General features: G+C 39.3%; 1 long non-coding RNA gene across 1 annotated transcript; it reads left to right on the forward strand.

Annotated features, from left to right (window-relative positions):
* The first annotated feature begins 16,273 nt into the window (after positions 1–16,273).
* Positions 16,274–22,107, forward strand: LOC131564072 (uncharacterized). The gene is made up of 3 exons (XR_009275351.1): positions 16,274–16,347; positions 16,706–16,773; positions 21,905–22,107. It is a non-coding gene; the product is annotated as an uncharacterized LOC131564072 (long non-coding RNA).
* Positions 22,108–27,398: the final 5,291 nt, after the last annotated feature.

Here is a 27,398-nt window from a genome sequence, read left to right on the forward strand (position 1 = left end):
CTGTTAAATCTGGTTAGTTTGTATTCATACAGTTGTCTCCTGAGCTGTACATGATCAGAACACTTAACCACTACAATTCCTTTCCTTGTGCTTGTTCCCTAATAAATTTAGAGGTGGAGGTATATTGGATGTACATGGCAAAATTTGCTAAAATGAACAGTTTAATGTTGGCAGTTCCGGGAAAGCTCTTGTGGGAGAGCTGTACAAAGGTCGCCTTCAATCCCTGTTTCATGGTCTTAATATCTTCTGAATTTCAGGATTTTGCTGTGGCTGGACTGGTGCCCCTGTCATTTCTCTATCAGATTAAGGCCAGGTTGGGTGGGGCTTTGAGCAACCTGGTCTAGTGGAAGGTGTCCTGTCCGAGACAGGGGAGGTGGAACTGGATGATTTTTCAGGTGCCTTCCAACCCAGGCCTTTCTATGATTCTGTGATTTACTCAGCAGAGTGAAGTAAATTAAAATTCAGGTCTCACTATTAATTTGTTGACTTCTGATCTTTATTTTAAATGAGTCAAGAGCACAAACCCCAAAAATCTTCTTGGTCTTAAATGTCAGGTTTGAATACAGTAATTCAGAGTTAGTATTTAAATGTGTTAGAGGCTTAGTTATTTGTTCTCTGCATTATGTAGGAGAGACATGGAAGTAAAACATCTGACACTCTATTCACTGCTCAGGCATTCATAGTCATCTGTGAGTTATTAATTTCATCTAGAAATTGCCTTCTCAATAGAATTTTTTAAAATAATGCTAATGAGATTGGTTTTACTGTGTGCTAAATATCATTACAGATTTGAAAGTTTGGCCTAAACTTTCTTTTTATTTTGCCCCCTTTAAAAAGGACCCTTCCATTTCTTTCAAGTGAGGTGCATTGCCACCATCTGAATTACACTGGCTTTTAATAATTATTTTTTAATATAATGGCTAGATTAAAAGTCTTCTAGTGCAAAAAATAAATAGGAAATGGGTCCGATGTAAATTTTTAATGTGCTCTGAAGTTTTTAAGAGAGTATGTAAGGTTACCTAGTTTGTATATTGTAAACAAATACATATAGTCACCTTCTTGTGGTAAAATAGATTTTAACTGAACTTAGCAAAGAAAAGGCTCAAATAACTAAAAACTCAGTGAACTATAGTAGTTTTCCACTTAGCTGAGTTGTTCTGGGAGCTGAGTCTCTCCCTGTGCGTTTTTACAGCTGGGTGGCAGCATTTCTGCAGCAATTCATTTGTATCTAAATGAGCTGCTCAAAGATTTTTATTTGGCTGCATCAGATGTTACGTGCTTTGTTCCTCTCAGCTGTGATTATTCTTTTTACAGCAATGTAAAACTCACCAAATACTAGTTACTTGTCTGTGGTAGTGAGTCCTAATGATGCTGCTCTGGATATGAGTAGGTGCAGGATTTTACAGAATGAGAGGAATTTATAAAGCAGCACGGCAGGGACTCATCTACTGACCATTCTGTCTCCTGCTGCTTGGGGTACTCCCCTACATTCACAGTCCGTGTTCAGGATTCCAGCTCAAACAACAGTTTGCTTCATTTATTCACACCTCTAAAGATCAATGCAAACAGACTGCCTCAATGGTCTGAACTGATATAATTTCCTCAAATCATTTTCCATTTATGTATGCTGCTGCTCACCTACATTGGTAAATTACATCTTATTGGTCATGCTGAATTTTACAAGTTTAAATTTTAAGCCATTGGATTTTATTATTATTTTCATCAGAAGGAAAAATTCCCCACCATCATATTTGCTTTATTGTGAAATTATCATAGGGCAATCACATATCTTTTTTATATGCCTTAAGCTTTTATGCCCCTCATTGTAAAGTTGGCTTTTCCAGGTTATTCTTATATCTGTTCTTTGAATTCATTCCTGTGTTATTCTGCCCTCTGTGAAACTCATTTTTTGAAAGGATGTGGTTTTCCAGGAACGTTTTACTAGGGTTATACATGTAATTACTGCCATTACCCAGATTTTAACAGTTATTCTGCATTTTATGAAGGGTGCTCCAGACATGCCCTGAGGTCAGTCTGAGCAAGTTACTGTGTCTGTCTGCTGTAATCCTGCCACCACTACCTGTAGCTTGGCTCTGTTAAAGCAGGTTTAGATGGATTCTGACTAGTCTGTTGGCAATTCACGTGGTCTTGTATCTTTTATTACCTGTGTTCATTTTTACAGTATTGAACTTTGTGTTAGCTGCCAACTTTATTAGCAAAGATTTTATATTGCTCATAAAAATATTCAGCAGCACTTGGTCAAGCCTGTTCCAGTGCCCACCCATCCTCTGGGTGAGGAAGAAGCTGAAGCCCTGGGTCTGGCACCTGTCCTGCGACCATTTTTTGACTTGGCAGATTGGACTGCCCTTTCAAACCCCTTCCCTTTGACTGGGAGGAGTGATGAAAAGGTCACCTGCACTCCAGAGTCATTTACTGCTGCTCCCAGAGCTCTGTAATCCTTCTTGATACCTCTCAGACTGTGTCTGGTGCCAACATTATATGGATTAAATCTAACAGTTTGAAAAAATTCAAGTATATGTCGAGATAGCTTGATCTAGCAGATGAGTGATCTTGTCAGCTTTACAGGTTTGTTTGAGAAGATTTAGAAAGGCGTGGAAAGATTATGAAACCATGTTGACTGTCATTAATTACATTTTAGCTTCTAATTCTTTTTTGTTATGCAATTCACAGTTACTGTTCTGTAGCCTAATATGTTATACAGACTGTAACTCCATGGGTGTCCTTGCCAGTTTCACATCTTAAAACTACCCAGGGAGTCCTTCAAGCCTCGTGAAATTCAATGGTTTATTTGATTTATTAAACACTGGAATTTCACAGAATATGCTGGGTTGGAAGGGACTCACAAAGACCATCGAGGCCAGCTCAGGCCCTGCACAGGACACCCCACAGTCCCACCCCGTGCCCCAGAGCACTGCCCAAAGGCTCCGTGAGCTCTGTCAGAGCTGCGGTGAGCGCTGCCCTGGGAGCTGTTCCAGTGCCCCAGCACCCTCTGGGGGAAGAACCTGTCCCTAATACACAGCTAAACCTTCCCTGACACAACTTCAGCCATTCCCTCGGACCTGTGATGGGTCAGCACAGAGGGGGATCAGGGTCTACCCCTCCTCATCAGCAAGATGTAACTGCAGTGAGTCTGTGCTCAGTCTCCTCCAGCTGAACAAACCAGATGACCTCAGCTGCTTCCCTTCCCCATCCTTGTGGCCTCCTTTGGATGCTCTCTGATGGCTTAATGTCTTTTTTGTATTGTGGCACCCCAAACCACCCCAGGACTCGAGGTGAGGCCACCCTGGTGAGAGCAGAGCAGGACAATCCCCCCTTGGCTGTGTCTGGTGCACCCCAGGACAGGGATGTCCCTCCTGGCTGCCAGGGCACTGCTGACTCGTATTCCATTTAGAAGCCTTCTCTGTTTATCTGACTGGTGCTTTGCAGATTCATGGATGCAAATCTTTTGGATGTGCCACTTGGAAAATGCAGAGTCTAAATGGGTTCCTCCTTCTGTCACAGATAGTAATCTCTGTATTGTGTGTGACAGGCAGGACACACATGTCTGCTTAAAAAAAAAGAGTCCACAACTATCTACTGTACTTTCCTTAGTCTGCATCCTTGTTTAGGATTTTATCAACTGCATTTATTTATTTGACAATAATCTCTCTAATTTTGTTCTTGCTATATTTTAAAATGCTTCATTTCCCTTAAATGCACCAGTTTTATTTTCTCTAACCATATTGGCTATTGATATCTTATTGGTTTGCTTTTATTTCCTTCCTTTTAAATCCTTCTATTGATCACATATCTTTGAACTCTTAATTCTTGTTTGGCACTGCTAGTTTTCCTGTTCCATTATACTTAATGGGTTTTATGTTTGCTTTGCCATTTTAACATCCTCTGGCAGAAAGATTGAGTTGCCAGTTTCTCTCTTTACATTATTGTGTTCATGGCTTTCTAACCCATTTGCTATTTTTGTTATGTCTTTTTATGGTAAATAAATGACTATTAATGCACTGCAGAAAAATACTGAATATCCACAACAAAACCACTCAGCTGTCCTCAAAAAATTTCTCTTGCACACAGACATATGATTTATTTTTTCTTTTACTAATCCAGCAGGCTAGGGTTGTGCTTTCAATTAAAATGGCTTAGCTGAAGTAATTAGGATTTGTTGCTGTCAGCATGGATAAACTTGATAAAGAAAGAGACTAAATTATCTCATAGGGTTTTGTCTTGACTGTTTTTGTTAGCAAGTCTAGATAAATAGCTTGGAGCCATTATTGCTGAAAAGCCAGTTAGTGGCTTCAAGTTACAGCTGAATGCTGGCACCATTTGTACAACATTTGATATGCTACAAAACACTCTCTTCTCTGTGATACAGTGGTCATCCCATGGCCTGTGGCTCAAGGCAGGATACTTTGAGTAATTGCAAACTTAAATGTCTTGTAGTGAACCTTTTGCTCTGTTCCTACACTGTGGATATGATTCTTTCTGCCTTGACAAGCTGAAATTTCTGTTGCCTTTTCTTCTGCCAGGCTGGCTGCTCAGGGGTGCCCTCTGCTCCAGCTGCTTGCCAGTCACTCCACTGCAGAGCAGTTTTTCCCTGGGAAATGGGTCACTCCTTTAACTCTCCTGACTGCAGCAAGGTCCCAGCTGGGCAGTCCCGCCTTCAGGGCTTGCTGTGCCCACAAATGCACCCGGGAGCGTGCTGGGACCCCACACCAGGGCACTGTGGGCTTCCCTGGGTGGGCTGTGTGTGGTGTCATGGATCATGGGTAAATTCATGGCATGGCAGCCGGGAGATGCCTGGCACAGACTTGGAAAGGTGATGGAAGCCCCTGTGGACTCGTGAGTGGCAGCCAGTGGGTGTGGAATGGGCAGGAGGGTCCCGTGGGAGCACTGGGCATCGTGGCCAGACTCTGTTTGCAGAACAGAGAGTGTGGAATGACAACTGCTCAGGGCTTGATGCCCATGCTATGTGCATTTTGATGCCCATGCCACGTGCATTTCAGATTGTGTGGGGTTTTTTGGTTGTATTTTTTTTTAACTTCTGATTAGCTCCAGCCTGGGTTTGTGATGCAGCTGGAGGGAATTTCTAGGCCATGTGCAGCTGGAAGAGATTCAGTTCCCATGCTCTGAGATGCTACAGTGCACATCAGAGCACTCTGGAGAGGGGTGCTGCTGAGGTTCAGTGCAGAAGTGCACTCCTGTATCCAATGAAGTGCAAAGGTGTTCCCAGTAAAGTTCCTTGGCACTGCTGCAGTGTGCATGATTACCAGGAGTAATTTCTCAGGCTACAGTAGATATCTCTGGTACCTCTGTATGGCAATTACTGTGAAGTACTGAGACTACTCTGAAGCTTTTTCTGTCAGGTCCTAGTTAAATTGGAGTTTGCATTTATTTTTTGTATTTTTATTGTTATTAGAGTTCATGAAGCCAAATTGCAGGAACATAACATATCTGGTTATTGGATGAAAGTTCCCCCAGTTTGTAGTCTAAACTCACAGTAATTAATCTGCTTAAAACCATATATGCTTCATAAATATCTTGTAGATATGTTATCCTCAGGCCTACTCCTATGCAGCAGCACATCCACCATTCTTTTATAATACACCTTAGCTCCCAGCCTTACACCAAGGAATGCATTTTTCACAGGCAGAATAATTGTATGAGTATATAACCGAGGATTCAATGGATCCTTTACACAAATGTTATTTCTTATTTCCTTTTCAGTAGCAAATGAGTTCTTGCCTTCAGAAATATGTGAGAACTGCAAGAGGCAGGCAGTGGTAATAGTGCAATAAATTGGCTTTAGAATTCTCATTCCAGGATTGGGTCATACTTATAGTTCACCATCAGAGCTGCCATCCTGCTGTAGTTGTGAGATCTGGGCTCTGGGCATGTGCTGGATCAGCTTTAACTGATCTGCCAGACACTCCCAGCCCCTTTCTCCCCCACTGTTGAAAGTGAAGGGAGATGACCCATCTTGTTGATCAGCATCGACTCCGACTTATTGATTAAATCAGCCACTTTATATAACAGTCTTAATTAACTTCATGCATATTGCAAAATTCGAGCTCACGATAGGTTACAGAGAAAACTCCAACCCCTCCTTTTGTTTACAATACCCGTGGTTGTTTATTGAAACCAAAATTAGTGTTCTCACTGTGATATGAAAAGTTCTCAAAACCTTCATATCTGTTCCCAGAGAGCCCAAGGACAGAATATTATGCCTGTTATGGGAAGACTGTCTGAGAATCTTATTGTTTATAAAGTGGTGCTTGCGAGCCTAATTATTTACAAAATCAAGCCTGGGAATTGCTGCTTTACAGCTACCTTTTACTTTCCCATCAGCTGTATACCTTCATGGCCTCTTTCTTTAAACCATGTTTGAACCAGGCTCTCCACACCCCACCCTCCTCAACAGGCCAGCGGGAGGAAGAGGATGGAGCAGCTCATGGGTCAGGGTAAAGACAGGGAGATCACTCACCAGTTACTGTAGTACCAATTGTTATTTCTACTTCTTCACTGAGACAAGTGGTGGGATAGATATAGAATTTTTTACTGAAGATATAGAATTTTTTACTGAAGAATTGTAGGCTGAAACTATCAATATTCTCAGCGTTCTGCAAATGTTTTAAATTGACTACATCACATAATCCTAACCCAAATATGAAAAATCCAAAATCCTTTATTGAATAGAAAACTTCTTATCCATAAATTAAAGGGCTTGAATGAAGTCCAAAGAAGAACTGTTCATCCATAAATAACAGAGCACATGACTGGTGCTTCCTGCACCCTTGATGCAAAGGAGAATCTTGTGAGGACAGGGCTCTGAATCAGTGATGCTCTTTTGCCTTTCAGACTTGTTCAGTAATGGACTTCTGAAAAGATTTTACTGATATTTTTCTTGTTTAAACTTTTTGTCCTGTTTTTGATGGTACAGCTGTCACAGGCTCTTTATGCTGACTTCTATTATGAGATATCTCTCAGTGAAGGCTTGGAGATCCCTCTGGGCAATCCCAGTTCTCAAACTGAGCACTTCAGTTTAGTGGGACATGCACTTTATCTCTTCAACTTTTCACACTTGTCTCAAGTTTCAGCCTGCTACAGGATGTCCTTGCCTCTCTATATCAGTAATTTCAAAGCAAAAAGTAAGTAGGAGGTCCTCTTGCTGACAATTTAAAAACCAGGGCAGTAAATTTTATTTTAGTGAAGTGGTTACAAAAGTAGAATAAATTTACAGGGGAAAAAAAGCATCAAACAAAAGCAGCTGTTCTGCAGAGAATATGCCTGTCATTAGGCTGTTACCTCACATTGTGTTTCTCTGCAGTGCCTTCTGGCAGCATCTCAGTGCTCTGCTTTTGGGGCTCTTTAAAATGTATTCTGCTCTGGTACCCCTCTCTAATTGCACTTGAACGTTATCAGGATGCTGGTGAGCACTAATGAGTCTTCAAAGAAGTATGTAGGGACTTTCACTTCCCTTTTGTTCATGCTAATTAAGTTAGGGAAATTTTATATTGTGCCTTGATTAATTCTGGGAATTTGTGAGAATGCAAATGAACATTGTTTATCTGGGGCTGAGTTATCTTTTGATATGCAAACACACTTTGATATGCTGATTTTCATTAACACTATTACCTTCCTCTTTGGGAAGGACTTTGAATTACAATTACAATTCCATCCAGCTCCTCTTGCACAGAAGTTGTGACTTCTGCTACTCATGTCTTCTAATTGGATACAAATTCCATAGTGTAGAAATTATCTGAACAAATTTCTCGTTAGTCTAGCAATATCAGGGATTTAATCTTGTTTTCTCTAAGTCAGACTGTGTCTATACTAGTTAAACAGGTGACCTGTGTGATTCTGGGTTCTTCCACAGCATTCATAGTCCCAGAGTATACAGAGATGACCTGCATTCTGCAGGCCGTGATTGTGGCTGATTTTACTCTATTATGCTTAAATCTAAACCTTTTATTAGGGAAATCCTTGAGTAAAATAGTCTAGATACCAATATAAGTGAATAAACAGATTTATAAATGCTATATTTAGCATAGATTTATTTTTTCCATGAACTCTTGGGAGCTCCTAAGGGATCTGTTAACTGTTTTTTTTCTGAACAGATAGGACAGAATTTATATATGGAAAATATGCAGTCAGTTTCTTTGTAGCTTCTTTGCATTTTGCTGATGCTTCTCACTGAAAACACATATGGAGGGCTGTTCATGATGCTATTTTTATTCTTGGTTTGTCTCTTAGTATATGCTGAGTGTTCTATTATAGAGCACAGAGCTAGATAATGTGTTCAAGTGTTGTGGATATAATAAAGAAGGATCCCCTAAAGCTTTTGCTTTCTAATTATATTCTGGTTTAGCCCACAATGTGTCCAGACATCTCTTCCTTACTCTGAAAGACACCCTAAACATTAGAAAGTGCCAAGCAAATTAAAGCACCCCATCAAAGTAAACAACCACATGGCAGAGTCCATATGTTCTAAAATTAAGCATATCTATGTTTAAAACAATGTATTAATTCTGCTGCTAAAAAGGGAAATCAAACCTATTCCCCTGTGTGGAAAGAATCATGTTGCATTTTGAATGACTATTAGCATAATAATCACTTCTTGTGATATTTTTCAATTTAGTCTTTTCGAAGCAAACCCTGGAAGAGTATTTGCTCTAAAATAACTGTATCACAGACTTTAAATGCAAGCTGCTTTTAGTAATGCTGATGTACCTTTTAAGCTGCCTCTGGGGCTTTGTGACAAGGCTCACAAAGTGATGTCACTGTGTGCTCCAAGGAAGGTGCTGCAGGTCTTTTAAGAACTAAGGCTTAGTTACATCTGAGATGTGGAGATTTCCCAGAGAAACCTCAATGGCTGTAGCTCAAGGCAGTGAGAGTTACAAATTTGCATAATTATTTTGGCCATTTTGGGGGTTAGAAGGATGTTACATTTTGATTTAGTTTATTCTCTTTCTTTAGGAAAGCAATTCTCTGGCTGCAGGACATATGAATCCACTGAAGAGCAAGGCAAGTTTGGTCAGAACAGCTGATGCCAGTGAACAAGATGTGTGTTTTATGTTTATTAAAAACCTGCCCAATACTCTTAAAAGATCTAAGCATCTACCTGCCTGCAAGCCTTAGCAAAATGTATGGAGAAATATTTAGAGAAGCTTTTTTTTGACAAGTTCTATTGCTGTGACTTCAATGAACACCTTTCACAAGCAGGTGTTTCAGTGCCCTGCTGCCCCTTGTCCTGCCTTGTGTTAATATTCAACTTTTAGGTAGAAAAAGTCTTGAAAGGCTTCAGTTTTTCAAAACACATGAAAGTAAAATATCATATGTATCTACTTGGCTGACTCAGTGCAAAGTGTTCTCATCCTGAGCTGACCCTCTCTTGTCCCAGTGCTGGCCAGGGTCAGGCAGCAGTGGCTGTGGGGCCAAGGTCTCTCCTCTGCTCCCTTTTAGCTGCAGCAGGAAATCTGACATTCTGAGCAGAACCAGCTGCTGGGCAGAAACCTGAGCAGCAGAGCAGGGGTTTGTGCTGGGATAGTGGGATTCAGAGAAGTGGTTAACTAAAATCTCATGGAAATGGGGAAATAATGGTGTTGTGGTTTGTCCTCTGATGGAAGTTAACAGCCCAGACTGAGAGCTCTGCTCCTTGTCCTCAGCTGCTGATATATTTGTGTATTGTGTTTGTGTGGCCAGGGTTTTGGTAGTGGGGGGGTTACAGGGTGGCTCCTGTGAGAAGCTGCTGGAAGTTTCCCATGTCCCATTCTCCCATTTTTCTGTATTCTGCTCTGTGTATTAATTCAGGGCAAGTGAGGAATACCCCACTGGTGGGTTACTGACTCTTACTTTTGTGAGTAACTCCTGCTTTGCCAAGGCTTTGGAAAGGAGTTGAAGGTTCTGTGCTTGGCAGGGGGCAAACAGGAAAACATCTACTCTACTCTTTCAAATAGATGATGCTGTCATGAAAAATGCCTTTACAGAAATGTTGGTCACACTCTGACACATCTCCCTTCAGAACTGTCTAAGTTTCTGAGATAATGGCTCACAAAGAGTGCTACATGGCTACATGTTTGTAATTTGAGTATACCTTCTAAAAGGAGATTGTTTCTGCAAACAAAGTCCTTCTTAAAGTGTTAAAGCATCATCTGTAAATTGACAGATTCACTGAGCTGGCAGAGCACTCCCAGAGAGCAGCACAGAGGCACCCCAGTGTTCATCTTGCACCCAGTCCCTTCAATCATGCTGGTGTAAACCACAAGAATTGCTTGAAATAATGTGAAGCTGTTATTCAAAAAGCAATTCATGCAACAACCAAATACCTCTCAAAATATTCTTTTGCAAAGCAATAGCATAAGATGAAACAAGGAATACTCATTGGGAAGCAATGAACTTTTGATGTCAGTTTATTTTGAGCAAGCATTTCAACTTCTGCCTTAGTATGTATAAAATGACAGATTGTTTACTTCTATTTGACATACTGTATTTTTCATTTTAAGTTTGCTTTGTAGCACAATGTTGTAAATGCAATGAATGACTCAGTCAACCTATACTTCCTGAAAGCTTTTTAGCATATTTAATCATTGTCTGTTTGGAGGTAGCACAATTTATTGCTAAAATGCTTGTGTTGTGATATAAATTATGCTAAGAGGAAAAGTACAGTGGTTGGAGCAATCAGAGTAAAAGTTGATCTGTGTAGTGAGTGCTCTGCAGAAAGTAAAAACCATTTTTTTGTTGAATATTTATGTGATCATATCAAAATGATCCCTTCCCCTCTTGCTGACAGCAGCCAGCAGTGCACTTGATTCATTGCTCACAAGGTGATTTTCCAAGTTCCCAGCAGAGATATCAACACTGAAGTCCAGCTCTGTTTCCAGCACCTCTTTCTTCCTGTGTATTTTGTTTCTTGATTAAAAGGAAGGCACATTCAATGCTAGTGGGAAGAGTTGGGATTAACACTTAAAACCAGGCAGGCAGAGCTGAGTTTGAACCAGAGTTTGAGCTTGAGCAGGAAGTGAGTGAAGGATGCAGAGCTGCTCCTGGCTCTGCCTCTGCTCTGCTGAAAGGGAGACTCTGGCCACTCTTTCTCTTCCCCATGCTTTAAGCTGCTGCAGCAAAGTGAGCACACAGTTACTGTGTGAGTAAAAGCCTCTGAGGACTGGGTTCTTGTGCCTTGTGTTCCTGTTATCTCCTATAAAATGTGCCAGGAATCGGAATTCAATCTAAGATATCTCTTGTGTCTTCATCTATTTATTCCTTAATTGGTCTAGCCTGCCAACTGGATGCTCAGCCATACTGGCAACTTTTTTGATAAGCATGATTATCCACCCAGGACTAGACAGCAAAGGCCAAATAATTTAATAAAATTTGCTGATTAGCCACCTGCTTATCGTGGCTTTTCTCACAATTGAAATTACTGTGGTGCTGGTGGTAATATACAAACTTCTGTGGAGTAGTGAAGATTACTGCTAGAACTGCTTAGATTTGATCTGCTGTGCTGTAGGCAAAAGCACTAAACTAAAAAATATTTGCTTAATGAATAGCACATATATGGTATTTTGCCACATAATGTTTACTACTTGTTTATCTTCAGCTGAATTATGTCAGTGAAATTTGAAGTGAAGAGAAAGAAATGTTTGAATTCAGCCCCAATTCTAAAACCAGTGTAGGTGCTTCTGAGTTTGAATGAGTAATCCCTCTTGGTGGTCAGGAATTTATGTAGCTGAGGAGGAAAAGACCTGTGTGGTCAAACACAGAGTTATAGTAAGCAGTGTTCCAGCCTCACTTTCTTCTAGTTTATCCCAAAACAATCCTTAAGCATAATCATCCAAAAGTGTTTGTACACTTGTAAAAGTGTTTTGTATACTCTGCAGTGAGTAAAGAAACAGATTTTATTTTCTGTTATGTGCAAGAAAGTTAAGTATTTAAGGAAACACTTGCTTATGATAGTGAGTCTACCTAATGGGGTTATTTAAAAATGTTGTGATGATTGAGAAGCAGATAAGTGATACCACTTACACTTTTACATCAGAGAATTCAGGTGAGATGAAGATTTGCTAGAAGTGGCAGGCTGTAATGGGTGCAAAGAAAATCACATTTGCCCACATTTATTGGGCAAAGTGCAGGAGAGAAGTGTTTGTTCATTCCTTCTCTGATGGGGCTGAGGGGGTGCACTGATGTTTGGCTGGTTTGGGTTTTTTTTTTTTGTTCACTTCTGAAACTCTTTTCTGTAGGTTTGTCAGAGCAGTCAATGGCTTTAAAAGTCTGTGTGGTGTCTCCCTGTGCCTTAGGGAGCCAAAGTGACTTTTTTTGTTGTTAATACCTCCTGTCTGTATTCGGGAACCGATGCTGTTATCTCCAAAATCAAAGCAAGAGACTGCATTTGCTTTCAAGGAAGCAGAATATGGTTCTGCTTTGTTTGGTTTTTAGTAATACACAATGTCTGAAGCTAAATGCATGTGAAGCATCTTCACATAGGCAAATGAGATTCAAATACAGATTGCACTGCAAACTGGCCAGCTTTGATTAGGAGATGAAATACAGGTAAATCTCTTTTGGCTTCCCTGAAAACTGGAATTACTGTTCCCTACTTAAAAGGCATCAGCTGAAGAGCAAGTTGAACAAAAGAGTTGTTATTCCTGTCTAAAATAGAGAATTATTGTCAGGCTTTCCTTATCATCATGAGAATCTGTTTTACAGAACAGTACAGCTGCCTAGATGATACATTTTGATCTCCTGCTGAGTTTTCTTAATGGAAAGAATTACTTCCTTTTTTCATTATCAACTTTCTTTTTTACAGACAATATTTATTTTGTTTTTGCTTTCTGTCTGTCTTGCAGATGTTAATAATTTAATTCTGACCTCACTTAATCCATTTTTACACAATATTGAATAGATTTGGTCTCAGTTTATTTTACAGCTGAGATAAAAACTCATTGTTTCTCTGGGTAAGAATGAGCGTGTTGGGATCTGTGATAAAACCTATTGAAAAATCTGAAAGCTGAACCAGCCATTAAAGCAGCTGCAAAATTCATTCACCCTAATCTGGGAGAAGACCTGTCAGAGACTTCAGTTGTCACTGAACTTGTTTGAATCACATCAGAGAGTCAGAAGCCTTTCTGAGTGCTGTGACTGACTGTGAGACAGATCTGCTGCTGCTGAAGTTGTTTCTGCAACTTGGAAACAAAGCAGAACCAGAACCAGACCACAACTGCACTTTGTTTACTGAGCAAAACTTATTTTTGATATTTTAAGTGAACATCTTGTTGCTGGGTTTTGGCTTAACTTAGTGAGTTGTAATTGGGCTCCTCAGAGAAATTGATGTTCTACACATTGAGTGATAAAAATGTTTTCAGAGAGCTTTTATGCCACCACAGAAACTTTAATAGTTTATTCAGTCCTGGAAACAGGAGGGAACCACTGGCACATGCAGTCATGTTCTCTGGAGCAATATTTCACAGGAAAGCAAGAGCTTCCACTGACTTTTATATGTGAAGTAGCTTAAATGTTGAAGAACTACAACGGTATCTGTAAAACCTGCTTTTAACTTTATCCAGTTTCACAAAAGGGAGCACTGCCAACTGTCCCCACTGTGTGAAGTTTGGTTGAAAAGAAAATACTCTGTTAGTTTCCATAAGAGCACAAAACAATTTCTGAAAACCTGCCTGTGTTCCCTGTTCAGAGAGAGGATTCCTTGCTATTGACTCTGCTCCTGATGGGGCTAAAAATCAGTTCTCAAAGCCTCTGTGAATTGCCTTCAGACTCTGGAACTGCTGCTTGAGGCCCAGTGTTGCAGACAAAATTACATTTTACTCTAATTTTTCCTCTGTCTCAGTGTTTGGTCCCCAGGTTTAGTTCTTGTGCCTTTTTCCCTACAGATAGAATTTAAAATTGGCATTAGTGTGAGCCAAGGACATTGATAGCCCATGTTGTAGCTTAGCCAAATCTTGCCTCCTCTGCTTATAAATTTTGAAAAGATTTTGACCAGTAGAGAATATCTGATCCTCTCAAAAGCCATAAATGCAAGATATTGTGGATTTTTCATTACCTTTTAAGAATTATGAGCAACATGTGATGATTTTGTTTCTGAAACCTTGCCTGATGATCCCTTGCAAACTGAGGTTCTTAGCTACTCACACTGCAATTCTGTGCCAGTTTCATCTTTTCTCACACTACTGCCAAATTTTTCTTGATCATAAAAAGTCCCTTAAAATCTGGCAACAGATCTTCCTTGTTCCTGTTTCTGAGTTTAAATCAAACTCAGAAAGGTTTTTTTTTTTTTTTTTAAATTATGATCCTGGCATTAGTCTTTAAAAATTAATTGTTAAGAACTGGTTTAACTTGAACCTGATATTTTCCTCCTTGCTTTTTCACATGAAGCTCTGCTAAGGCAAACTCTTATTGTAAAAAATATCCCATGGTGGAGGATAAGAGAGCATGTACAGGAATCATTACAGAATATACCCAAACCTGTCAGCTATCTTAGTCATGCTGCAGTGCAATTTTTTGAAGAAAAAAACCCCTGAATGACTTAAAATGAATGACTTGTGATTTTTTTTTTTTTTCTTTAAGTGCATCTGAGTTTGAGTGTTTCTGTGGTGTAACTTCAGGTCAGGTGTCAGCATAACACCATGAAATCTCCACAATGCAATCTGAGTTAAAATGATGTCTGGATCAGACCTGGAGGTCTCTGCATTGGCAGATGAGTAGGTACAGAGAAATCTGAATATCTGGGAAGGTTTCTGTGTATATCTTAGTGTAATCATTCTGGTTTTGGTTCTGAGGTGGTAAATTCAAGTTTTTTAAATCAGTTCTGGAAAATTCAAGGATGGAAAATATATTTTCCCGAGGAACTTCATGAGAGTTAATGAATCGTGCTATAAAAACAAGGTTGGAGTTCAAATCGTATGTTAAAGCAACATAATAAGGGGAATTTTGTTATAACTGTAAATTCTTGGTTGGTGGTTTTACCTTAGGGCAGAAAGTCAAAACTGAACTGAGATTACTGATCTTGTTTGCTACAAAGTGACTTCAACAAAAATGCCCCAAACCAAAGGACAGTAAAGTAATTTTGTAGAATGAATGGTTTCATCCACTTACTCTAAAGCCTGTTTTAGGCCACTCTTGTGTGTTTTATTTCTTTATGCCATCTGAAATTTTAGAGACACATTTTTCCCCAGTCACCAGTTTTAACCCATCCTTTGGACTTGCTGTGGGCCATTGAGAGCAGAGCAGTGGCACCATGGGCAGCACCTGTGCCTAAGGCTCCTGCAGAAATTCAGAATTTTCTCTCTGCTTCACTTTCCAGTGGATTTACACATTTTTCTCAGTTGTGAATTAAATTTCCTCCCCACCATCATAACTTGCCTGTAGAGCATGACAATGTTCAAGTGGACTTGAAAAGCAGAAGGAAACACCTCCTTTTACTGCCTTACAAGCTCAAATTACCCCATTGTCACTTGAAGTGTTCACACCTCCGAATAAAATTTTGATGGATATCTTTGTATCACCAACTTAAAGACTTCATATTAGGTCATTAGTCTTCAGGTTTTGACAGGACTGTGAATATATTTTACAGTTCTCATTTGTGCTGTGGTCTCAGGGGCCCCAGGTAATGTCCACAGAAATCCATAAAAAAGACTTCTGTTAATTCTGCCTGTTGCATTTGGATTCCTACACTTGAGGATACAAAGATTTTGTAGGCCTCAGGATTTCCTATTTTTTGGATTTTTTGATATAGGAGTTGCCACATGAGATAAAAGCAAGGCTCCCCTGTCTCTGCACTCTGTCTCTGGTAACAGTCAGGACCAGTTTTTGAAGGAAGGACATGAGAAGCATTGCTGGAGCAATAAAGGAAGAGCTTCCCCCAGATGATTTGGTTTCCTCCTTCCGTCTGTGAGAAGCTGAATAAAGACTTGAAGCAGGAGAATTTACACTCTTCAAAGTTTTAAATCCTTTGACTAAAAATAATTTTTTCTCGTTGAACTGGTGATAATTTGCCCTCCACTTCCCCTGCTGTTAATTAAATCCTCTTCATCTGTCAACAATAGAATGTAAGGTTTTTCTTAGTATCCCATATAAATGGTTAAATCTATTTATTATATATAATGTCCTAAATTCTGCAGCATCATTTGCATTTATATCTCAGTTGTTTTGTTTATGTATACTTTTCTTCCTCTTTTTTTTTGGCTATGTATTTTTCATAAGCACATTTTTTATACCTTTTTAGTTTATATTTACAGAGCATAGCAAATCACAACATGTTTCATGCAATCTGTCTCTGCTTCTGCTGAAGAACAGCTACTGATTTGATGAGAAGCCAGCACTTTTAAGGTGGGTGATAAAGCTGGGCTCTTAAATCTATGTATAAATGGGGTTTATATATACTTTTTATAGGTTGTCTGGTTTCTAAGATACTTGCACTATTCTGTTGGTTTGGTGATAGCTCTTGATATATGGAAGTTGAAGTTCTTCCTTTATCTTTTGGGGCTCAATCTAGAACATCAGAACAAAAATTCCTGCCCTTGTTTTCCACGTGGCTCTGCTTGAGAACACCACATGGGGCATTGTCACAAGCAAGGGACAGCTTGCAGCTCAGTCTGTGTGCAGTGCAATAGCTCTTCTTCTTGGGGATAACTGGTGATTAGTGCCTGCAAGGAAAATATAATTGTGTGCTGCTTTGTATTCCCAGGGTAAACTGAATCCCCTGTGGGTGTGAAGGCCCAGGTTCACTGATAAATCCAATGAAAGCTGACCAAGGTATGATTCAGACTTGTTTTTGGTGGTTTTTGTGCCTTAGAGGATGCTGGTAGGAACCCAGTGGTGGAAGTGAGAAGTAAACAGTGCATAACTCAGTGTTCTGCCCACTGTGGTGTTCAATAGGAGTTCCAGGATGCTGCTCCTCTTTGCACAATTCATCTCCTGGGAGATGCTCAAGCCATGGGAACGTGCTGATCATCTCTGTTCCTCCTCCTGCTGTCTGCAGACCCCTCGTGTGTGCCTGTGCTCCCAGCTGCCTGGGGATGGGCCCGTTTGCACATTACTGCAGCCTGTTCTATATTCTGTGTGGGTTCCACTCTGCACGTGCAGTGTCACAGAGTCATGGAATAGTTTGTGTTGGAAGGGATCTTCAAACGTCTCTAATGCACATCAAAGAGGAGGCTTTTTGGTTTCATGTAGATTAAATAGTGTATAGATTAAGAGTTAAAAAATAGGTTTTATTTAATCATATAAGAATTGACACAATTTTGAGCTGAAGATTGGTCTAGCCCAATATCCCATGTTTGTTTGATGGCAGACAAAAGAGGATGCTCAGGAAGGAGTCTACAAATGGAGCAATGGTGTAGTGGGACATCCTCAAAGATGTCTTCCCTCTCCCTAGAGATTTGTGGCACCTTAATGGATAGACTATTTCTATTTAATTGGTGGGGAATTTGGTGAGGTGCCACCCACAGAAGTTCAAGGATTGTGCTTAACAGGGAACCTCATCATTGAGACTGATTGTGGGCACATTGATATTCTGGCTCTGCTGTTTCCTACCATCAAAGGAAGACCCTGTCTGATCAAACCAGGTGTGATGGCCTGACTTACACAAAATTGATTTCTGTCTCAGAGAAACCTTGACTCATGGTTTTCAGCTTGTTCAGAACACATACATCGTTACTTTCTTTTATCTTACATGCCATGCAATTAAAAAAGCATGGACTTTTCTGAAGGAGAAAAAGTTGATCAGAAAAGCCTGTTGTACAGAGAGTGCTGTTACAGGACACAAAACGATGCTCTGATCATGTTTTGACTTTTTTTTCACATTTGGACACAGAATTTAACAACCTCTTGACTTTTTCTTCTTAATCAGGAACACTTTATTTTTGTTCAATTAAAAGAGTGTCTTGGAGCTACATGGCTTCAGAAAGGTCATGTTGTAGACCCTTATGCAGAACAATTGTCAGTTGATTCTCCATTCATTAACTCTGCAGAAGGAGGTTTTTCTTTCAAGATGAGAAAGAAATCAGTGGCACAGTTGTTTTTCTTGTCTTCTGATTCCACTTCTTTTTGCCCATGGTATGCAGCTTGTAGTATTTTCTACATCTCTGTGATATTTTTTTTCTTTTTTTCTTTTTTTCTTTTTTTCTTTTTTTCTTTTTTTCTTTTTTTCTTTTTTTCTTTTTTTCTTTTTTTCTTTTTTTTCTTTTTTTCCTTTTTTCCTTTTTTCCTTTTTTTCCAGAATAAGTTTTTCAGTTTCTCCTTTAGTCCAAGCTCCTTCAGGAGTGCTTGTGCACTTTTGGGTCAGCCCTAGACAATGCATTTGTGGTTTCAGGAGCAGCAGTCCCACCCCACTTCCCCTGCCAGTTCCAGATTTGCTGGAGATTTTGGGTGATGCTGGGTAGTTTGAGCTCCTGCCTGAGATAGAATCCTGGTGATGCAAGGGAGACTCAGGAATTTGTGGCCTCAGAGTTTCAGGAGCTGTTCTTTAACCAGCTCTCTGTGGCATTTTAATTTAGGGCTCAGCCCTATTCAATCCCAGATGTGAGATCTTTAGAGGAAATACTTATCCTTCATTTTCTTTGAGTATGTCTTTGGATATGCTTTGAAAATTAGGATCTCTAATGTAAATACATCAGAGCTTTTAGATTTGGGAGGGTGAACAAGGAACAAATATTTAGCTTACAACCTTTTCACAAGCAGATTTAAAAAAAATTATTTACTAGGTTTTCTACAGGATTGTGAAACATGGCTTTTCCTTTCAACCTCTATTGGTCAGGATTTTTTCATTATTAGATTAATTCACTTGAGAATTTTATAACATGGCAAAATAATGTATGCCTAGAACATTCAGTTATCAAATTTAACTCTCACAGGGAATTAATGAGCAAAGGTCTCAGCAGAGCTACAAATCTGTTTATTTTTGCAAGGTAATAGGAAGAACAGTCAATATTTTTGCTGTGCTTGTGCAATTTTGATTAGCAGCTCTCAGATGTGGATTACCTGGACTTGACAATAATAGTTTCTACCTTTTGCCAAGTTTTTGCCCAGGTTAATTTGGCTCTACTTCTGTTATCCAAACAAAAATGGAAATTTTCAAATACAAAACATGTCAGAGATCAAATCACTGGGAAATGTGCGATTTTTACATGAAGAAAAACCTGTTGTGACAAAAATCATCAGTAAAATGCTATAATATGGGTAAAATGGTGCCAATATGTAAAATAACAGTATTTATTAAAATGTAATGGGTTGATATCCTTGGCTTGATTTCAAACATTTTTCATAATATTTCCCTTGATTCATTGCAATGAGGCTACATTTGACTGGGCTGTACGTATTTTTTATCACATTTATTTACCACTTCTGGCAGCCAAAGATATCAGTGACATTTAACTAACATGGGTAAATCAAGGAGAAATATATCCCCTCCCAAGCAAATGTACAGTGTATTTAGCAGCGATAAAACCCTCTGAAGTGTGAGTTCTCTACCCACTGAATTTGCCCCAGAGCTTTGATGCAGCTCCAGGTAAACTGGCAGGTATGGCATGATGGACTCTGTAGAACAGCAGGTTTGATTTTCTGGTTTGTTTTCTCACTTTTCTCTGGTGTGGGGTTGAGCAAGTGGCAGTGTGGGGCTGAGTTTCAGGATGGGGTTAAACCATGACAGCAGTGCACAGAGGTCCAGGAATTCTTGTTCCTCCAGTGCAGGGGGCACCTGGAGCCAGAGGAACACCTGCACTGCCTCCTTTGGCCTGAAACACAGTGGGGAGAGGGCCATGACCCCAAATCTGGGGAGGATTTCTCACCCCCTTTTATAGCCATGGCCCATAATGCTGCAGAACAAATGGCCCTTTTTAAACATCCATGTCACTGGATTCACATTTTCTTCCAAAACCCAGAACATTTCTGACTCACTGTAGTCCCTACTACAAGCTCAGTTTGCTAACTTTGTGCAAAAAAAAAAGTAGGAAACTTGGTGTCTACTGCAAATTACTTACCCTGGAATGTCACACACTGTGTAGTGACATGAATTAATCTCTTAATATGCTCTGCAGTGCTGAAAAATGCTTCAGATGCCTGAATATAGCATTGCAGCAAGTTCTGATGACAAAAACATATTGCTCTTCTCATTTTTAATCTATTACTTGCTCTGTGACAGAAGGTTGCTTTTTCAAGCTGTGAATCTTCCTGGTCTGGAAGATACAAAAATAATACATTTACTGGTCTCCAGGACCTGCCAATAAATCAATAATAACTGGATTTTTGTTCCTGATACATTTGATCAATGAAGTGAAAAAATTCACAAAGTTTCTCTTTAGAATAAATCATCTTCTCAAAAGCCTGATAATTCACTAAGTTTCTGTTAAGAATAAACCATCTTTCCAAAAGCCTGTCCTTTCTGATGAGAAGATATTTTATCCTATGAGATTTTTTCTGTGTAAGTGCAGTCCAAGTGTTCTCAATCAATTGCAGTATTTTTCTAATTTAATAGATGATTGCTGGGTCAATGTCACATTTGTAACCATTGCCTGAAGATGTTTTTTCCTCTTGTCATCAGAGGAAGACATTAACTTCATAATATTTACATGGTTTAATATTTTAATTTTTGTTGTAGTGACGCCGGACAAAAAAAACTGGGAATGTTATTTTCACTCCTGAGTGTGGAGGTCAGGACTAGAATTGATCAAGTGTTTGAAACTTCTGTGCCAATTGCTACAATATGCCTCAGGGTTTTTTTGTATGTTCCAGCACTCTTAGTTTTAACAAATTGGATAAGATCTCCCTGTGATGCAGCACTGCCAGCTGCTCTGGTTCTGCTCTCCTCATTATGGCTTTGTTACACCCCAGGCACTCAGGGATGCTCCAGGGCTTTGGGCAGCAGTGCAAATGTCTAGCACTGCCTGGTACACATCACTTGTGGCTTGCTGGCACCAATGGATTTGTCCTTGGAAACAGAAACTTAATGTCTGTCTTTAATGCATGCTTGCATTGTTCTTCCAAATCTTGTTTTTTCCCATTTATTTATTATCTTTTTTTAAAAAAACCCAATCCCAGAGGGTGTTTAACAGTCCTTCTTAATGTTTTGTGCTGTTAATTATTGGAAAGGCAATGGTTTTTCATAAGTCTCTGGAATGTTTGCTTGTGTTCTGTGGTTTTGCTGAGAATGGTTCAACAAAGCATGGCCCCAGATCCCCACATGGAATTCCTTGTGCCACAAAACTGAGTGAACGTGGTGTTCTGCCACAGGAAATAGTGCTTATTTTTTAATTTTATTTTTACATTTTTTTATTTTTACATTTTTTATTTTTACATTTTTTATTTTTACATTTTTTATTTTTACATTTTTTATTTTTACTTTTTTATTTTTACTTTTTTATTTTTACTTTTTTTTTATTTTTACTTTTTTTTATTTTTACTTTTTTTTATTTTTACTTTTTTTATTTTTACTTTTTTTTATTTTTACTTTTTTATTTTTACTTTTTTTTATTTTTACTTTTTTTTAGTTTGACTTTTTTTTAGTTTTTAAATTTAATTTTATTTTAATTTTTTTAACTGGGTGTCCCCAGGCAGATGAGCTTGGGTTACAGGGACAAAACATCTTCTAGCTTGGGGTAGGTTCTTGTCCTGCTGGCTCAGAGGATGGATGTGCCCTCAAATAACTTCAGTTTCCGTTTGCTATCAAGAAATCTGATTGCAGATTCGTTGTGGTCAGGAGAGAAGAGTGAACTTAAAAGCAGGTGAAGATCTGAAGCATGTCAGCAGATGTATGAACTATTAGTACCCCAAGCAGGGCAAAGCCATATTTTGGAGCATTTTGGGGTGCAGAATAAAATCATGGCTATTCATTTCTACAAAAGCAGACTCTATTTGGAATTTAAACCATTTCTTCCTTTCTATTCACCAGTCATGCAAATGCCTTTGCCAGACAGAGACGCCTCAGGGATGAAGATGGACCAAATAAAACCAAATGAAGAGGGACCAATATTCATGTAGCTGGAGATTTTGGGAGGTCCTGGCGTGTTGGAGGGAGGAGGCAGAGGTGAGATAAAGTGGGGTTTCATCAGTTCTTGCAGACAGAATCTGTTTAAGGCAGAGGAATCATCTGCAGCAATCTGCCACCCCAGTAATTGGGTTCCTGAAAGTCTTCCAGTTAATACAAGGTGCCAGAGTGCTTCAAACTTTGGGAATTGAGAGTCCTGTTTAATTTATATTTTCTGTTTTCTGTTTCTGAGTGCTGTGGGGTCAAAGTACATTATTTTCACAGAAGGAGAGAGGAAAAAGTAGTAAAATTAATATTCACCATACATATTCCCAGTATGTGAGAGGAGATGATAGATGCTATGCATATGTGTGAGAGCTGGTGTCGAGAACTTGTGAATTTAAACTTGAGAAGGACAGGGCTTCATTCCAGCACATGAGTTTGTTCAGCTTTTCCCTCTTACTGAAGTAGTTGGGAGCAGACAACAATTAAGATTAGTAAATCTCTCCTCTTTCAAATTAACAAAAAGGGATGAGAGCAGCTTCCAGTGCCCACCTCTCAAGTTTGCACAGAAAATTTAAATAGTCTTGAAGCATTGTTGAGAAAGCACATAAAGAAAAAATACTTTTTCTCATTGTTTTGCTATTTGGCTTTAAAACAGAGAGTGTTTGGTTCTGTTGGTAGCATGGATGAATTAGCTATTAATGATAAAGTTTGATATTATTTATGATTGATTTATAATGAATAGAAATATGAAAGTGTCAGCAGCTCTCAAAAAGAAGCAAAAGGAATTCTAGGATTTATAAGGAGAGAGAAAATAAAAGCCCTGTGGTCTTGGTGTACCTGCATCCTGAATACTGTGCCTTGTACTGATTCCATCTCTGTAAAAAGGATATCAAAAAGAATCTGTCAACACAACTTTTTCCTAAAGTAGAAACTAGATAATGCCTGTCAGGAATGTTATAGGCTTGGGAAATTACAAGGGAAGAGAGATCATATTTAATTTTCCCAAGGGTTTCTCTTCTACATGGATCCATAATTTATATTCCCATTGCAGGGACTTCTCTTAGTCCCCTTAGTAACTGTGGGTTTGTTTACCAATTACAGAATGCAAGGATGAACCAGTCTGATCACATTTTAAGTCTTCCAGGATGTCTTCCCAAAGCATTTTGCTCTGCTTCTCTTGTCCAGCCTCAGGATTCCCCTTAAAAATCTATTTCCTCTTTAGAATTTGTAATCCAATAATTCAATTCTCCTCTGCTGTATGAGCAAATCTCACCCAGGACCTTGCCTAGAAAGAGCTGAAAGGAGAATATACAGTGTTAAATTCAATATCTCATGACTAGCTAATTAAGACTTTTAAATTTGTTGTACTACTTTTACGAAATGTTAAACTCTGAAACAAGTGCTTCCATGGAAAAAACATTACTTTTCAGACACAGCATTTGTTACTTTACATTAAATTTTGAATTTAATGTGATATGGGATTAATGTTTAGAAAATTGCTTTTATTTTATGGATTCCTTTCTTTAGATTGCTGTCCTGCATGTGAAAATGATCTCTGTATTTTTACTACGAAACACATACTAGGAGCTTTATTGCCTGTTTTATTGTTAGATCAATATAACCTCAAATATTGGTTTAAAGGCTTTTCCTACTATAAAAAAGGGAAATAAGGATATGGAAATATATGCAAGATATGCAAATACAGAGGAAGTGAAGAGTGTTGGAGAGCTGTGATAGCTCTGTGGTAGGCTGTAGAATCTTGTGGAGTTGTCACTGCCAGGAGCCCATTTTTATTCCTGAGGTCATGTTGGCACCTTGCAATAACTTGAGCCTATTTGAAAGAGTTCTGAGAAAAACCTGGGAACTCTTTTGGGCAGCTGAGAAAAATCTGGGAACTGTTTTGGGGAGCTGATTTCTGAGCTGCAGACTGGGCTTCAGAGAACTGACCAGCACAACAAAGCCAGTGGGAGAGTTGTAGAGCCTAAAATCTCCCAGCCTGGAGGATGCAGAAGGATGACAAGCCATGTTCTGTTCTGTGTACACTGCAGTGAGGAACTGAGTGCTGCTCCTTCCATGAAATCTGATGGGAAGCTTGTCCCCAGCCCCTGCAGGTGCAGCCTCTCGCCTGTGCCAGCTGTGCAGAGCTCTCTGCTGCTTGCAGGGATGCTCTCATCCCTTCTCTAGGGGCTGCTTTTGTGCCTGCCCCTGATGCAGGGAATTATGTGTTCCGACTCCATGATTCAGAAGGCTGAACAATTGCTTTATTAAGCTATTCTATATTACACTAATACTATACTAAGGAATACTAAAGAATGCTAACCAAAAACCCATGACTGTCTGAGACAGCCAGGACACAGCTTTGACCCAACTGGCCAAGGAAACAAAACAACCTTCACTGGTGTCCAATAACTAAATCTCTTTGAGTGAACAATCTCCATAGCACATTGCACATGTGCAAAGCAACAGGAGCAGTGAATAGAGATAAGAATTGTTTTCTTCTCTGAGCCTCTCACTGCCTTCCCCAGGAAAAATCCTGGGAGAGAAAATTGTCTCTCTCTGTCCAGAGAATGTGAATACCACTCCTGCTCCCCTATTCCTGCCTTTGATGAAGTCCTTTGAGACCCTCGTTGTGTCACATTTGAGAGCAGATCCAGCCACAAATCCTTCCTAGTAACCTGGAATTGAGGACAGTCCATTTTCAAAGTTGTAGATATAAGAATATAGAGTCATTTATGAGGAAAAAACCTCCCAGCTCATCAAGTCCAACCATTAACCTGGAGGGGCCAAGCCCACCAGTAAACCATGAGCCTGAGGGCCACATCTACATCTCTTTTAAAGCCCTCCAGGAATGGTGACTCAACCATTTCTCTGGGCAGCCCGTGCCAGTGTTTGACAACTCTTCTGCTGAATATGTGTCTTAGAGCAAACAAACTCTAAGATTTGTGATTCATTGGCAGCAGTGATAAGAAAGGAAGAAGCAGTAATAAATTGATAAAGCAATAATAATCCTGGCTACCTCCAAAATAAGAAAAAGAAAAATGGTTTTTTTTTTTCCCTTGTTGTTTTATTTTGTTTCATTTTTGATGCTTTTGTGTCTGGCAGTAAATTGTCACTGCAGATCACACCTCTGACTATATTTCAGTTGTAAGAAACCTGGACCTGAAAGAAGTGTGATTATCTGGAGTAGTGGAGTGACCTGACTGCAGAATGTGCTAGCACTCTTTGTTCTCACTTCTGCAGTCACACTTACGAGATTTGTGTGATGCCTTCAGCTATTACATGAACATTAAAGCCTTTTCCCACCATTTGATAACTTTCCTGATGGGCAGCACGAAGGACAAGCAGAACTAGTTTTGCCCCCAGGACTGCTATAAAATTTTTGGAACTTTGCTGTACTTCTACTCTCTGTGCTTGAAAAATCTTGTTTGGAGACCCCTTTTCAAAATAAAGTTGCAGATTGGGCTCTGAACTATGAATTACTTGTGCAGTATCCCTGCATTCACTTTCTCCTGTTAGAGGCACATGATTCCTCTGTGTGGAAAAGATTTTAGCCAAAATTATTTTCTTGACTTCATCACGCTACTCCTTTTAATTTTTTTCCAATCTGGAAACAGCAGTTACTGTTTTGGTGGAAGGAAAGGAATCTAGAGCTGAATCTTGGATTGAATCAGAAAGGAAGAGAAGGAAGGACTTGAAATGAGCTACAGCAAAAGACAAGAATCCATACAAAATGTTTGTACTGAGGGTAGCAGTGTCCTATGCAGATATTTATATCTTCATAAATCCAAACAAATGTCTCTTACCTGAGAAAGATTATCTATTAGTTTCTTCAGTTAACAGTGAGGGAAAGCTGAGATGTGAGAAAAGAGCTTTTAAATATAAGGTAGTTGAGCCCTGAGAACACCTCAGCTCAGGGACAAATGAGGAATATTTTCTGCTGTTCATAGGGGTCTGTCCTGGTAATGTGCCAGGGCTGCAAAAGGAACAACCTTATTGATTAAAGTGCAGTTTTGTTGTGGTGAGTGCAAGCAAGAAGTGTCACTCTTGCAATAACAAGGTAAAGGACACAACCACAGCCCTGCTGAGGAGCACTGTGCACACACAGGGTAAATAGAGAGGTATTCAAGCTTTGAAACAAAGTGGAAAGGGAATGAGGAAAAGAAACCCACAGGGATGAAGAAATGGGCTTAGTAACAGTAAAAAGAAATATCTGGCTGTGCTTCTTTTTCTGGGCAAGAAGGAGAAGAAAGCGAGAGGAGAAACCCATTAAAATTAAGAAGCATTTAATGTTAGATTCTATTATAGAAGGGATTGATTGACTAATCTTCCTAAACGGACACTGATAGATGAAAGTGTCTCTGGACAAACCTTAGAGGTTTTTGTGCAAAAAGGCTCTGACATTCCTTGTCAGGACTGTAGCAAAGGGATTTCATTGGTTTGTATTTGGAAAAATTGGGATATATGCTTGATTGGTGCCTTCCTTTAGAACAGTTTTGGTTCTGCAGTATTTCAGAAGATCCAAGAACTTTATATTTCCTCAAGAAAATGCTTTAAAGCTGTTTTTTTTTCCAAATTATTATTTTTATTTAAGGTGTTTTCATCTCTAAAGGTCTTCAGCAGAAAAAAAATCTTTTGCTTATACAAGCTTCCCATGGAACCCTGGCAGAATTACTTCAGATTTTCTGCTGGGGCTGTGAAGCACTGTTGACACCGCTGTGGTCAAGGTGCAGTGAAATGCAGTCAGAGCTCTGGATGTACAACACAGCAGAACTGGGAGATGAAGGACGTCCCTGTTCCTGGGAGAGCAAAGTGCTTTATTTATTTAAAAAAGCACCTACAGTTTCCAGAAGATTATTACTCACTATTTTGCTCTTTCAGGAAATAAGGCATCCTTAAGTCTTTATTCTGATTCAGAAATATTTTCAAATATCAGAATTGCTCTCAGAAAAAAGTTACCAGCTTTGTCTGGAAGCCAGTGATATTTGTCTGTGTGCTTTATCTCTCTGCATTTGGCACAGCTTTGAGCTGGATATATGACTTGATTTTTAATCTTACTATTATATAAAATATTGCCTTTTAAATGGATAACTTTGCAGTAGTTCTTTCCAATCAGCACTTTGCTGGCTTTGTGCTTGTCACAGGATAACAGCTTTGTGCAAACTTATGTTGCCATAAAAAGCACCTTCCCACTGTTTTGGCCTTGCAGAGGTGGGCTGGTTAGGGCATGGTTTGTGGGAGAATCAGTGCAATAAAGGAATGGCTCAATCTGATGTAAAATCCTTGAGAAAGGTTATAAGGGGTGATGGAAGCACAAGAGGGGCTCTGTTCTGAAAATTTTCTCTGATTTGCTTTTTAAAAGGAAAAACTCTAAATGCAAAAAATGCAGTTCCTTGTTCTCACAAGCATTTCCTTC

Source organism: Ammospiza caudacuta, chromosome 14 (genome assembly GCF_027887145.1).
Source record: "Ammospiza caudacuta isolate bAmmCau1 chromosome 14, bAmmCau1.pri, whole genome shotgun sequence".
NCBI classification, from domain to species: Eukaryota; Metazoa; Chordata; class Aves; order Passeriformes; family Passerellidae; genus Ammospiza; species Ammospiza caudacuta.